At 37.1% G+C, this 15,270-nt stretch overlaps 1 protein-coding gene across 6 annotated transcripts in view; it reads left to right on the top strand.

The window, feature by feature from the left end:
- NKAIN2 (sodium/potassium transporting ATPase interacting 2) overlaps positions 1-15,270 on the top strand; it is an 850,734-nt gene that overhangs the window by 738,045 nt on the left and 97,419 nt on the right. The window lies entirely within an intron of this gene.

Raw genomic sequence — 15,270 nt, 5'->3', positions numbered from 1 at the left:
TTCCAAGCATGGAATTAAGCTTGTCTTTACCTCCATATTTGTTATGCCTCATTCAGATTGTTCAAAAATCCCCGATCACCTCTACCAAAAGGTAGAAATAGCCTCTCCATCCCCATTGAACAGATGGTGATCTCCACTCTCATCACTACACTCCTGGACCACTTCAACTTAATTTTCATTTAACCTCCCTGCTCTCAATTTATCTCATTTCCAATCAGCACAAAATACTGCTGCCAAAACCAGCTTTATTGCCTGCCAGTCCCCAAATTCTGTTTGCTCCCTATCACTCCTGTATAAAATTCAAATTCTTCACAATTGATTTTTCTGGCCCTTCAGATGAGTGGCTTTACTGGGAGTTCAGGGAAACCCAAGTCCATGGCCTCTTATGTTGTTTCCATCTCTGTCCCTTATCTTCAGGTTGTGTAGCCACTGGTTCCTACATCAATTCACTAGCTTGACATTTCTCTTTTCCCTTCTGCATTATGCAGGACTCCTTTTTATGCTGACCCTTTAGGAACTCCATCCTGACCACATAAGCCTAGAGAAAAATTATATACCCAGAATTATCCATGGAAAAATTTGATCTATTTGATTTTTCAACTCTGAAAGATTCACCACCTCTTGTAATACAGAACAACCAAACAACCACAGTCAGGAAACACACAGTGGAAAAAGGCACATAGTGACAAATTTTAATGTGCTTTATAGTTTCTCTTTTGAATATAAGTCTTAAAGAACTCAGATCACTGCTTTCTAACCTCTTTCCTATGTCTGGTGTACTATGATTGCCCTATAGTCATCAGATGATCAAAATGTAGTTAGTTATCTTTTGGTACTTAAAGGTACAGGATAAAAATCGGGAATGTGTTATCTGGACAAAACTGAATGTTTAGCTATCTCTTATTAAAGGGACCTAAAACCACCTGTATTATAAAATGTACTACATTTACTAATACACTTGCCCTTCTTTGAAATAGTGGTTTAACTCCTATTATAACTAGTAAATCATAATTCACTAATACATCAGAGAAGTAATATTCCATGCCAGCTCTACTTTTTAATATTTTCATGAACCATAAAAATAGGGTGGAAGGAATAAGCAAAAATATCTTTTCTATTTTTTCTCAGATTTTTATGTGAACAACTTCAAATTTGTAGATGATGTAACAGTCACTGAGTTAAAGTATTCATATTCTCAAAAAGGTGCTATTTGACCCTCCCCCATATCATAAAATAAAAATAAAGTTAACTGAGTTAAGTGGGCATGAAATAAAATTACTTTTAAAAAATAAGGTAGTTGTTTCTCTCATAGAAACTAAGATTTTTTTTTAATGAATATAATGAAGGCCCTGAGGACCCCATGTATTAATATCACTTACTATGAAAAAGTCAGTTATGGGGGGCAGACTCCAGTATTAACCCAAGATAAACTATGCATTTGATATGGGAAACATAATTGTTTCATGGTTTTAAACACCCAACATGCTCGTTGGAGCAATTAGTATAATTTGGACTCATTACAATGAGGGGGCCACATCACAATGCAGGTGTTAGGAAATCATGATCTAGCCTGTGCTTTACCCTGTATGTCTCTCTCAAGTCACATTCTTAGAAAAGCATTCATTTGGAAGTCACCAAGGTCAGGAGAGCATCATTTTGTGTACAAATATACAACCGGCTGCCCTTGGGAGCATCTTCAAAGGCAATATTACAAGGTGTTGTATGTAGTATTACAGGAAAAGGCTCAGAAAATAAGGGAACTCAGATAAGGAACACTTAACTCACTTGAGATTAGGAAAACAAGGGTGAAGGTCCCTCTGACTCAGCCTTGAAGATGAGAAGTAGCTGTCCAGGAGCAGCAGGTAAAGGAGAAAAGAGAAAAGCCAGTGTTTGTGTGGCTGGCACATAGGGACTGCTCTGTGGGACACGTGCCACGAGAAGCCAAAAGGGTCCAGACACACTGGACATGGATGCATGAGCACATCCTTCTTTCCAACCCCCACTATTTGTACACTTCATGTCTAAGGACTTGTGGGGAAAGTACCCTAAGAATCCAGGGGGACCTGGCGTGAGAAATAAAGTTCCTAAGTTGCATCTGTTTCAGTCCGACCTACCTTCTTGCAAATTGTAAGATGAATAAAGGTCCATTTTTAAAACAATTTTTAAAACATATTAAAGAAAAAAAGGAAGGGAAGCAGATACTATTGCCATGAAGTCGGTTATCCGAAGTGATTAGCATAAATCTGCATCTCATACACACACACCGTTATATCAAGTGTTTTAGGCATTTGCTTAAAAGCACTTCTGTTTGTGTATATGAACACTTAATAGATGAAATGTAGTTAAACAAGTATATGTGTGTGTGTATATATATGTGTTTGTGTATATATATAATCTTTAGCAAAAAAATAATGGAATGTCCTGCACCCCGGCATCCACAGTTCTGCTGTCTTGGCACACATGGTTAGTAGGAATAGTAGTGGAGGGTCACTCATGCAGTCATTTTAATGAAACCATCACAATCAGGCACTCTGCAAAGCAGCATTTCATTCTTCTGTCCATTAAATACATAGCTCATCCCTTTCAACTCTGCATAAATTGCATAGGCAGTGTTATTTACCAATTGGAACTGGCAGCATTAAATTAGCACCGGCTGATTACTAGACTTTTGTCCAGTGAACTTTATCTTCCCCCATTGAATCCGCTTATTGTTGCTATTCCTGCTTTGGAACATGACTTCCCTAGAAAGCATTTCTTCATTCAGCCTCTGTGCTGGAAACAGACAACAGCTTGAAGCCAGCAGCTGCTGTTGAACAAAGCAGGTAGAGAGGCAAGAAAGGCTGCTGAATCCATAACAATAGGCACATCATGACATAATTACCGTAAATCCCCACAGTGACCTGCACACATTCAGTGCCATATGGTTATTTTTGGTGCTGGAAACGTGTAGCCGGGAGCCATAGTTTAATCCAACCACTTTCCACATTATCTGGCTAGCATGAAATTGATTTTTTATCCAGAAAATTAACATGAATATTTATTGACAGAAATGAAGATTACATTTGCACAGTCAGCTAAATGTGCCAATAACTTTAATAAAAATGTTTGAATTTTGTTTTACCTGAAATATATAAGTAGGTGACTAAAAGTTTCATCTTCTTTTTTTGAGTTGGATTTGTTTATTTTGTTTTCATTTCTAGTAGTACTTTTATGATATGCAATGCATGCCTTTGAACCTCTCTGCCCCACCCCCTTTTTTTGGAGAGTGCTTTTTCAGCAGTGCATGGAAAGACTGTTCTCTGTTCTCTTAATGTCTTCATTTGACTTTGACCAGGTTAATAAGATTTACTGCTACTATAGCCTGCCCAGGAAAAACAGATTGTCAATATGGACAACACCTTGTGGTCTGTCAGGAATTAATAAACTGCCCTCTCTACCCTGCTTCTGAAAATAACTTATTCCGCAGAAGATTTAGATACATACAGATGTCAGAGAGGTGAACCAGCCTAGAATCCCAGCTTCCTAAACTCACTGAGGGGTTTCCTGGGGCAAGTCTAGTCTTCCCTGCACAATAGAATGAATCTCAGGTAAATATAAACATTCCACTACTTTGTTATAAATATTTTTAATGCAGTCCCACCTATTGACTTGATTTGTGAGAACTTCAAGGGGATTCAATATTCTTGTTCTGTGCATTTATGAAGTCACTAGTCCCGTCTTGATACCAGTGGCCGAAACAACCAAATTCTAGACCATGTCCATCCTAAGCCAAGACTCCTAGAGGACTCTGGGCAACCTTCCCTGTGACTTAAGAGGGAATTTACTTCCAGAAGACTATGGTGCATAAAAATTACCCCATTTTAGAATCACATTAAGAGAAAATGAAAATGGAAGGCAAATTTTGCTAACGTGGGAGGACTCAAAGAACACCTGGCTCATAGAAGAAAGGGAGCCAAAGGCAGAGTTCTCTCCCTGCCCTGTGTCCTAGCCACGCACCCCAGTGCCCGGAGGCCTGTGGGATTGAAAATGTGCCCCCAGGTGGATAATGGGCATTCCCCTCTCCCGCCCAATAGTGTTACATGGCAGGCTTTTCTTGGGCCATCATCATGGGACGCCAAACAAATCCCCTGTAACAGCAGCAAACACTTAACTCTCTTTGTCACCCCAACAAGCTAAATTACTGAAACTGCAACCACTTTTAAGTCTTTTTTGGAGAATCAAAGAAACTGACATGTTATCTCATGAGCCTGAGTGAGTGTGTGTGTGTGTGTATAAATATATATATATATATACAAAAAGAAGTAAGAGGGTCTATTTCATGTAGGAAAAAATCTAGCAGTGTCTGTATAGATCAAAAAGACTGAAATAAAACAATTTAGGTAATTTGTTCAACAGTTGGCAAAACCAGGACTCATTTAGGCCATTGTTCTTCCTTTGTCACTTTGGTGCGTGTGGGCTCTAAACAGACTCACTCAGGACATAGTAAGTAAGTGTCTCAGTCAGCAAACAAGGCTAAAAAAAAAAAGGAATCTTTTCTTGTCTGTTGACTCATTGCATGACCCTTAGTGAGTTATTTTCACATCACCTCCATTATAAACTAGAAATCATAATATTAATCAGTTTTCTCCTAGGGCCTTCTTAAGCCTTGAAAAGCTTTTTTTAAAAATTAAAGTGCAGTAAAATCACTAAAAGTCTAATAGTCAGAACACATAGCCTTAGCTTCTGCAGAATCCCTCGGCTTTATCGTGGCCAAAGCAAATCAACTAGATTTCAGAATGCAAATGGAAGTGACTGGCCAAAGGTAACACACAGGACAAGAACGGTGGCAGAATGTGTGGGACTCAGAAGAAAAATAAGGAGAAAATGTTTTGTGTTGATAAAGGTAATTAAATTAATTAGATAATGTTTCTGGCTTACTACTTGGTTACTCAATAGATTTTTAATCTAATGGCTCATTAACTACCTAACACCTAACATAGATCCTGAGTTCTTAGCTCATCGTTTGTTCCGTTATATGAAATATTTATTGTTTTTATATTACAGCTATAAGTACACTTATGTGTGTCTATTACACTAGAGCTCTCCTAAATGACAAACATCATGACACTTTAATACTTAGTCTGCATAAGCAGCGCTTTTGTGAAACACGGTAGAAACTAACACAGGATCTCAGGCAAAATAAATGTAGGTTAACAGGCATTTGTTACTCAGAGCACTTAAGCTAACATTTCCTACCTGTATTGTTTCTACGCCAAATTGCTAAATGTTATCATTCCTATCAAGCTACGGATAGTACTATTTCTGTTGTGAACTAACAGAAATCAATACAGGATTATTTCAGGAAACACTTCTGTTGCCGATAGATTAAACAGGTGTTCCAGGTTCTTGTCCCGTCCCAGAAAGAATTCAGAGACAAGACGTAGTGGTTAAAAAAAGGTAAAGTGAGGATTTATTAAAGGATGGATAGTACAAAGGGAGAGCGGGCAGGCTCAGGTGAGCGGCTGCCCTGAGTTTCATTGGCAAGTTAGTTACATAGGGTGTAAAAATGAATGAGCAGAATATTCACTGGGGAGGGAAGGGTTTGGGGTCGTATTCTCTGATTATCATCCCAACTCCACCTTCCCTAAGGGGGAGGGAATTTTGTCCTTATTTAGTCTGGATCAGAAGTGTCATGGCGTCAGTACATGATGGGTACTTCTGATCTGCAAGGCTAATTTTATTGAAACGAGGGCATAATGAGCAAAAGGTTGCATTCGGACACTGGAAATTCCTGTCTTTTCTCACCTTACTTTGTTCTTCTCCAGGCCACTTGTCACCCCAAAAACCATGATCCCTTATCAGCCCAAAGGTTCCTGCTTTTCTTTCTCTGCCCAAGGACCACTGCTGCTTACATGATGTGTGGTTTCCTGCATTTGGCTTGTGCCCCTCCTTTCTGCCCAATTCGTGCCATTTGGTCTGTGTCCCCCTTTCTCTGCTCATATGTAGCTATCTGCCTGCTCTAACACTTCCTCTAGAAAGAACCCAGGCCTCAGTCTGTCCTGCTCTTTAAATTCTTATATCTCACAAGCTGGCAGTACATGGACTTGTAAGCTGTGCATCTGGTCAATCTCAATGGTCCGGAAATGACATCTGTGTGTCCTACACTCAGAAGTCTTAGTGAGGAGGGGTTGTGCCGTCTCTGATTTGATTAAAAGTACACCTGTGACCATACAGGTGATGAAACATGAAGTGAATACACAGAGACAGATGGATTAAGATTGTCACAATTGTAAGTTTTACTTGATTATCATTTTCCCAGGTTCCAGGTGATTTCTATATTTTTATGGCTTCACTCGGCTCAGGAAGTCCCAGTGGACCTTGAGACAGAAGAGAGATGCTTCCTGGGTTTTGTCTAGGCCAGTTTGCTGTGTGGGCACTTGAGAGAGTTGTGCTGTGAAAAAGCAATTAGCTTCTTGAGGCTAGGGTGCCATTTAGAATATCTAAGCTACTGTGCTACCTCGTAAAATTGACCTTTTTAATTTTTTATGTCAGAAATTTCCACTAAACGTGTTAGCGTAAAAAAAAAGTACAGCTTCAGGGAAAATAAGAAAGACATGGGAAGGAATCATGAACGGCTGTGCTACCCTGAGGAAAAGCTGAAACCATCTCCACTTGGATATAATAAATACCATGTCATGAAGTACCCTGTGCTTAATTTTTAAATAATTGGTATCATTAAGTAACATAACAATGACATAGAAACACCAGGTCTGTGTAAGAAGCAGGCAGGCAGTGGGTCTTAGATTTACAGCCAACTTACAATCGTGCAGGATAATTGCTTTGCTCTCTAGGAAGAGGTCCTTTTCTCATTACTTTTGACTGTCACTTCTATGCTGTAATCATCTTAATGTGATAGTAATTTATGTACTGTATTTTTCAGAGCTGTATCAGATTTGCCATTTTCATTTCCCTGTCCAACTCCAATGTTTCAGCAGCAAAAAAACAAGTCACTGTCAATAGAAAAAAAGGAAGGGACGCTCTTTAAGAACAGAAGAATTGCCCCAGAAGGTCATCCGAGTCATCCATGCAGTCTACAGTGCTGTCACTGCCAGTAACAACACAGAATATTTTCTAGAATGGTGTAAGGGGAGTGTAGGGTAACACTGGAGAGTTGTTACCTGTGTTCCAGTCCTAGCAACCCCAATTATTAGCTGTGGGACATTGCGTACACTTTTTAACCTTTTGGTGTTTCAGCTTTCCTGTCTGTGAAATGGGAAAGCAATCTAGTTGCTTGTAGTTATATATGGACCCCAAAGATTAGTGGTTTAAAGCAATAATGTATTATCTCTGAGGGTTCTGTGGGTTGATGGAGCTCGGTCAGATGAAGGGTGGGGCTGGGGCTGCAGTAGTCTGGACTGGGCATCCCAGAAGGGTGGCAGTTGAGGCCAGCTGCCACTGGGGCACAGCCAGGAGGTGAACCAGAGTGCCTGCCTACTCACCTACTCCGCATACCTTGAACTTCTCAGCATGGCAGCTTAGTTTGGAGGGCAAGAGTATTTCAAGTGGGTGCCTTCTTAGAGACTCGAGAGGAAGCTGCAAATCTTTTATGACCTAGGCTTCTAAGCCCCAGATTCATGGGGTGAAGAATTAGACTCCACACCCTGACAGAGGGAGTGGCAAGATCACTTTGTAGAAGAGCATGTGGGCTGGGAGAGGTCATTGCAATCAAATTTGGGAAATAAAATCTGCCGCAGGCTAATAATTACAGCATCTACCTCATAAGGCTTGGGGGAGGATTAGATGAGTTAGCAATACCAGGCCAATATTTAGAGCAGAGCCTGACGTATCTTGAGCTCTCAATAAATGGTGCATATTAATATTGCCCTCTAAAGCCTGGAATATTTGTCACTGTGTCCTGGTCTCTTTATCCTCTGTGCTATTTGTAACTCTGATCATTTTTTCCAATATTTTGAAATTAACATTTTCAACCTGTACCGACTCTTGCAGACAGGGGAAAAGAAACATTTACTGATTTTTCAGGCTTGGGTGAATATGTAATCATTCACTCTGTTCATATTCTTCATAGCCTATCAGTGGTGTAAATTTTCCTCTTGAGCAGCTTTCCGTATTGCTGAGTCACAATACATTCCTCTGTGCCCTTTTCCAGCACTCTGTCGCCTCTAGCTGTGAGGACTGATGATGGCATGGGGAGTCTCTGTTCTGTAATGGGTCAATGCCAGTAGTTTATCAAATCTTACTTAAGTGATGAAAAGGTGATCATATTTTAAAAAATTGAAACAGCTCTCAGGCCAAAGCATAGTATTTTTATTTGAACTTCACGTTGCTGGAAAAAGAACTCGATTTAATATGCAAAATCTTATTCTTATAGTCAAAAATACTGCCAAAAATATAATAAAGATAAACAATGTTGATAAACTACATTGGTACAATCTTATTGGTGTTAGATCTAAAAACAAATAAAGGGAAAATTAAGCTTTCTTTTTCTTAAACTGTGCTATTTAAGTAAGACTTAGAATCCACCAGAATTCTTTGCCCATAGCAAATAGAAAAAGGAATATGTGTCTATAAAAATGATTCACTGATATATTTTTAATTTCACATTTTGATGACTTCCAACACATCTCATTACTATTATTCAGAATAACCTATTTTCACTCTTTGAGTAAGTTACTCTAATCATTGTTCTACAGATGAACATTATGGGAGTTAGATGAAAAATCAGGCAAAATCATGGAAGTCACAAGGGAAAATAACCCATGCATTAAATATTTTAATAGGACCTCACCAAGATGTGGGAAAGAGCATTTAAAAATATACTTCCCTCTGAATTGATTAGTATTACTTTTGTTCTCTCAGAATCTCATTAATAGAAACCCAAGGTGTTGAGTTACATCAGTAACTCTGCTAAAAGCAAATGATTCATCACAACTGAGAAATTAAATTATAGTCACAAGATGGAGCACTTTATGTCTAAAACACAGTTCAGCCTCTTGTGAATGTCAGATAATTGACTAGGGCCCCAATTTGCAAATTGTTAGCACAATTTTCTTTTTACCAGACTTCTTCAAAGATAAACTAATAATTAAGCTAAATGATAGAAGCCACCACTGACCAAAGATGTGAAAGGGTGTCCCCCAAAACCAATATAAGTCAGCTTAGTGACGTTTACCTAGAAGCTGGCTTACAGACATTTAGAATAAGTGACACGTATGATACTTTACAGAGACTAAACTAAAGGAAAAAGACGCACCTCATTTCCCAAGCTCAGATAACATAATATTAGGGTACTTTCCTTGGATTCCAAGGAAAAGAAATTCTCAGGCTCTTCCTGCAGAAATCACCTTCCTGATATGTAAATACTGAAATTAGAACATTTTTTAGATAGTGCTTTACAATTTTGAAACTGTGAAGACTGAATTCTGTACAGCTTCAAAACTAAGCTTATTGTAAATTATTTTATTTACTCATGGAGTACGGTCATCTAGAAATTTTAGCATAGAAAGTAAAAACCTGGTTAATAAAATTAAATATATATACATCTATAAGCCAGACCACATACCTATAAAAAAAATCTGGACTGTAAGTTTGGAATTTTATTCCTTTTTTATAATGTCTTATCTTTGTTTTCCTTTATTCATTTCTGTTGTAATATTTTAATGATAGAAAAGGAAAGTAAACTGTGTCATCTTATAAATTCTTTCCTAGGGACATTTCATTGACCATGACTTCTTTTGTTTGAGCTGCTTCACCTCAAACATCTGTCCATAATATGGGTTTTATATCTATTGTTGAAAAATAGTCAGATTAGTTATGTATATATTTATTTATGATTTGTTCTCTGCCTACTGAAAATCTAAGAAAACTTTATAAAAACCAAACACCACCACATAATACCATCAAAAAATAAATGGAAAAGCAAGTAATTAAAAGAAACAGAAGTTAAGCAGATATAATTGCTTAACTGGAATCTATTACCTATAACATTGATTTAACAATAGTTTCTGAGGGGAAAAAGGAACATGATAATAAGTGTGAACAAAATATTCTTTTTTGAGTCAACGTATTTTAATATATGTTGATTTTCTTTGTGTCATTACCAAAGTTTGAGTTTTTTGTATTTTTCACATTAAGAATCTGGTAGCTTTTGGAATTGCTTTTGGCCATCACCAGTTCTGCCATGAGGACCATTTACTTTATATATTTATCAGGATTATTGCATAACCCAATAAAAAATATCTAAATAAAGATGTCACACCATTTTAGGATGCTTTGTGAATGAGATTAGCTCTGTCTCTCCATCCCAAATTGGACTATGGATTCATGCTGACCTCTGGAATTACATGAGCCCACCCAGTATGGCTCTGGAGAGTCAAAGACCTTGAACGTCGCTATAGTTTGATCCGTTTGGATGTTTAAAACAGTCCCACTTAGAGAATAGTTTAAAATTGGGTTGATGGGGGAGTCGGGAGTATAGCTTAGTGGTAGAGTATGTACTTAGCATGCACGAGGTCCTGTGTTTAATCCCCAGTGCCTCCTTTAAAAAGGAGAGAAAAGAAATATTAGGTTACATTTAACTGACAGATACAAATAAATGCAAGTACTGCTAAATATACATATCTGCCTGTATACCAAATATACATGATAAAAATGCCATAAAATATCCAAATCAGACACACATAGCATTCTGAACCGCTTTAGAATCCTTTCTGAATATTTAATATTTATTTTCTCTATAGATAAACAAAAAATGTATGTTTTAAATTTCATGAAAATCTTCACCTTAGATATGAAAGTTCAAATTTATGGAAGTGACATATTTGTACTTAAATGTATAAGGACAGACAACAAAAAGACCTTTGTTGACTTGAATCATTAGTGTTTAGTAAGCATTGTGAATTGTCTTCATGAATCTCGTATCTAGCTAACATGAAGAGCCAGAAAATTCTTGCCAACATTGTTTTCATTTTCTTTCACAATAGGGCTTCTTTAGATACATTCCAGAGTTTAAGCAAAGTGTCAGAAAAAGGCAGTTTGTAGCCAAGAAAATGTGGAGAAGAGGGAGAAAAAAAATAGACTCATGACACTTTCCAACTTTCGTATTCAATTCATCAAACTCCCGATTCACCTGCCTTGATGCTAGTATTGTCCTTTTCCTGTTAAATCAGCAATGTTTATTAGCTTTCTGGGAGCTGCAAAATGTAAAATGTCAAAAGATAAACTGACAGCACAAATGCCCTGGTACTGGTCATTATATCTCTGTGCCCCAGCGACAGTCAGAGTCTCTGGTCATTAAAAATGCAAACATGGCATTGAAAATACGTGAGATTATTTCAGTGCTATGTGGGTAATTTTCCAAATCGAATCTATTCCTTAAATGCATGGTTTCATAAAGTTAAATTTGGCTCACTGCTCTACTGACATGATAACATTTTTATTTAAAAAAGAATTAAAAATAAGCTCTGTGGGTTAGAAGTCATCTCGAGCTCATGTGCTGAATAGGGTAAATATTGCATGCAAGAAAAAGGCATTACTACTGGTTTCCATCATTCTACTGGGTATATTTAAATTCAGATTCAGCCAGTACTGTGCCTGTCAGGAAAGTCATAAGCTTTTTTATAAATGTATTGTCATGAAAAAATAAAAACTGCTTTCTCAAACAAACCAATGATCCTTCAAGACTGTGGGAATCTTCAGAGGTGGGTATAACTCTCCAAAGTGAGAACAACTGAAAGAGGGGGAAAAAATTACTGTGTGGGAGAATTCCTTCCAGATCTCAAAAAGTCAGCATAATTTTTGAAACATGAGCAATAATCACTCTTTATCATCCTTTCCTTTCTTGGGCAACTTTGGAACCTGTTTGCCTAGGATGACTTTGTATAGCAGAAAATTCTATTTTCTTGAGTTACTTAATGCACACATTTCTTTGATTTTCACATGGTGTTTTAATAACATTAATTCCTGCATTCAGTTGAATGCTGTACCTTAAGCTGTGGTACTATAAGCAAGAGAAAAGTAACACTAGAAGATTATACATGCCTTAAACTGGCAGCTCTGACAAGTGTGCAGAAAATAGCTGTTAGTCCCAGGAGCGCAAGACTAGTCATCAGGGTTTGTGCCTTTAGCTGAGGAGTAAGAAAGTGACCCCACACGAGCTCTGACACGTCTGTTGAGATAAGCTATCTTGCCAGAATACAAATGTGAGACATAATTGAGAACCTACCGAGAATATAAAACGTACTAACAAATATTTACTTCTGATAGTTTGTGGGTAAATCGGAAATATGCCAAAAGAGATATGGATATATGTTTAGTAAATTCAGTGTCATATAGGGAAGAAAAATACTTTGGAGCATATAAGTGCGATTTTTATCTCTACCATTTGAGTTTTACCTCTGGACCAAAAAAAAAAAAAAAAAAAATTTTAAAGAAGAGGGAGAGAAACAAAGAACTGACTATATAGATACACATATTTGGTGCTAGAAAGCAGTATATTTGTTTTTCTGGACCATGATTACAGATAACAAAATGGGAATTCCTAGAAAATATTTGTGTCAATCACAAGGATGGTCCAATATTCCTTTTGGGATGATGCTCACTAAAGCATGGAAGAGATTTTGAGGGAGAAAAATTCACCACCTCTCTGAATTAAAACCAATAAGAAATGTGACAGAGATTAAAGCATAAAATTAATGTATTTATTCAAACATTTGCTGAAATAATCCTATGTAATAGAGACAGTGTTAGGAACTTCCTAGAAAAACATTAGAAAAAAATTAGAAGAGATGAAGCTCACTGGTCATAAATGCTCTAACTACAATATCTGTATTCCAATTCATGGAATTTAAATAAACAATGTAAGTTGAAATAGGTAACCACAACTGACCAGAATAGTCTATGACTAGTGAATAGCAATGGAAGGCTAATTTTTTCCTCAAAACATCATAATGAAGAAGGAGTGTATATTCCAATATATAACTATAAGGGGAGACCATAATCATCTTACTGTGGGAGAATAATGGATATCATTTGATTAGGAACACAAGACAAGCGTGAGAGCGAGCGAGAGAGAGAGACTGAGAAATAAGTGACCCCACAATCCTTCTGGTTATGTGGTTAGATTCTCCTAATACCAGTTATGAAACAAAATATCTTAATCCTGACAGACTTTCATTATCTGGATAGCTATGATAATTTATATCCTGATAGAACTGGAGGATCTAAAAAATTCGCTACTTACCTTCCTGATGATTTTGCTTGTCAACAGAAAGAGGAAACAACAGGGGGAGTGTTATCTGCACTCAATTCTGGCCACCCAAGAGGAACCAATTAACAGTAAAATGGAAGCATGGCAACTCTCTGCGAATGTGATAATATTATCTTAATATTCGTAACAGCTATGGAAAGAAATGTGTGATTGAGTCACAAATACATCCTCTGCTCTTAAAAATGTTTCTGCTGAAAGACAGATAGGAGCCAATGGCCAAAAGCTCTTACACAAATATTGCTCAGAAAGAAACTAGATGCACCCCAGAACAAAATCTTGATCATACTAAGACATATTTGATAATACTAGGGAGAGTTAGCTTAGTAGATGAATGATCTGGATGCGAAGAGTTCTCTGTGAAGTCTCACTGAAAAGGAATACATATAAAAGATTGGAAGTACTTTAGTTATTATTAAGTAGAACAAGCTACAGCCTTTGAAAAATAAATAGAATAATAAAAATGACTTTTTAGTATGTTCAGAACAAGATACAAATAAGAGAAATCTGCTGTTAAGATGGTTGACAAAGTGGTATCAGATGACATGGAAAATGCAAGAAATTCCAAGCCACTTTCTTGTTCTTGTCTTCTTTGTTATAGACTGATGTGAGGAGAGAGAACCTTGGTAAAAAAGAATTGAACCCTGGGTGGATAAAAGAATATCTAGAAACTCTAAATAGATTCAAGTCTCTTGCTTAGTGAATTGCATCCTAGGGTATTGAAAAACTTTGTGAATGAGATTGCTGAGATGCTATCAGTAACTTCTGGGGAATTACTAGGATATAGGCATTGGGAGATTAGAAACAGGCAAACTATGTACTAATTTTCAGAAGCTATAACAAGATTTTTCAGGGAAAAAAAGACAAATAAGCTTTTTAGAGTCACAGTAAAATCATAAGACATACTATTAAACCTAGAATTTTGAACACCTAATGGAGATGGTGATAACTAAGGCTGAAAATAGTAGGGCTGGAAAAGAGTTCATGGAAATAACTTAATTAAGCATGTATTATATATAAGAAAAAAAGAGAAAAAGTCAAAGATAGCATTAAAAGCTATGAAGCAAAAGAGCTAAGCTTAGTGAGAATGTGGACTCACTAAACTGAGGTACCTACAAATTCCTCTACATGTATTGTTGACAGCCTTTGGGTCTTTAAAGAAATTGATGATAATGACAACAAAAACAAGGCAATGATGACTTGGCGATGATGATGATGGTGGTGGTGATGATGGTGGTGGTGATGATGGTGTTGGTGATGATGGTGATGGTGATAGGGCCAAGGATCCATGAGCCCCTGAGAACAGGAGCCATTTTTGTTTTGTCCATTGTCATGGTTCAGTGTTTAGTACTTAGTAGGACATCAATATGTTTTAATTTAATTACATAATAACTAATAATAACTCTGTTCAAGAAGTTTCTAAATATCTTACAATGCTTTATTTCACTTCATCACATGCCTTTAAGATCAAGGTAATATTATTACCTCTATTTTACAGATGAGAAAATAAGGCTTAGCCATATCCTTAGTCAAGGTCACCCCCAATTAAGTGGGGAAGTTCTAATTCAAATCCAAGGCTTTCTGATTCAAAGGCTTAAGCTGCCCACTGTTATTATATCTTTTATGCTACTGAGCAACATTCTATCCTGCCTGATTCTATAGCAGCTGAGATAGTTTTCTTTGCTCTATAAAAGACTGGAGGGAAAAAAGAGTAAATGACAGGAAATCCAGGTAGAGAGGTACCAGAAAATCTGGAAATTCTAGAGAACAAAATGAATAAACTGACAGGTTCAAAGAAATTCAGACTCAAGGAGCTGGATGCAGGAATCAAGGCTAGTGGAAACAGGTAGAAAACTGTCACTGTAAATAAGAGGCCAAAGAGCATGAAGGCACTCAGTGTGGCCACCACAACCACGTGGCACCAGATCGTCACTTGACCCTAACACTTTATTTGGGATAATGAATGCCCAAATGAAAAAAAAAAAAAATAGGGTTAAATTAAATTAAAC

Source organism: Camelus dromedarius, chromosome 6 (genome assembly GCF_036321535.1).
Source record: "Camelus dromedarius isolate mCamDro1 chromosome 6, mCamDro1.pat, whole genome shotgun sequence".
NCBI classification, from domain to species: Eukaryota; Metazoa; Chordata; class Mammalia; order Artiodactyla; family Camelidae; genus Camelus; species Camelus dromedarius.
Note: the sequence above shows the minus strand (reverse complement) of the source record. Positions and strands in the feature narration are given on the sequence as shown.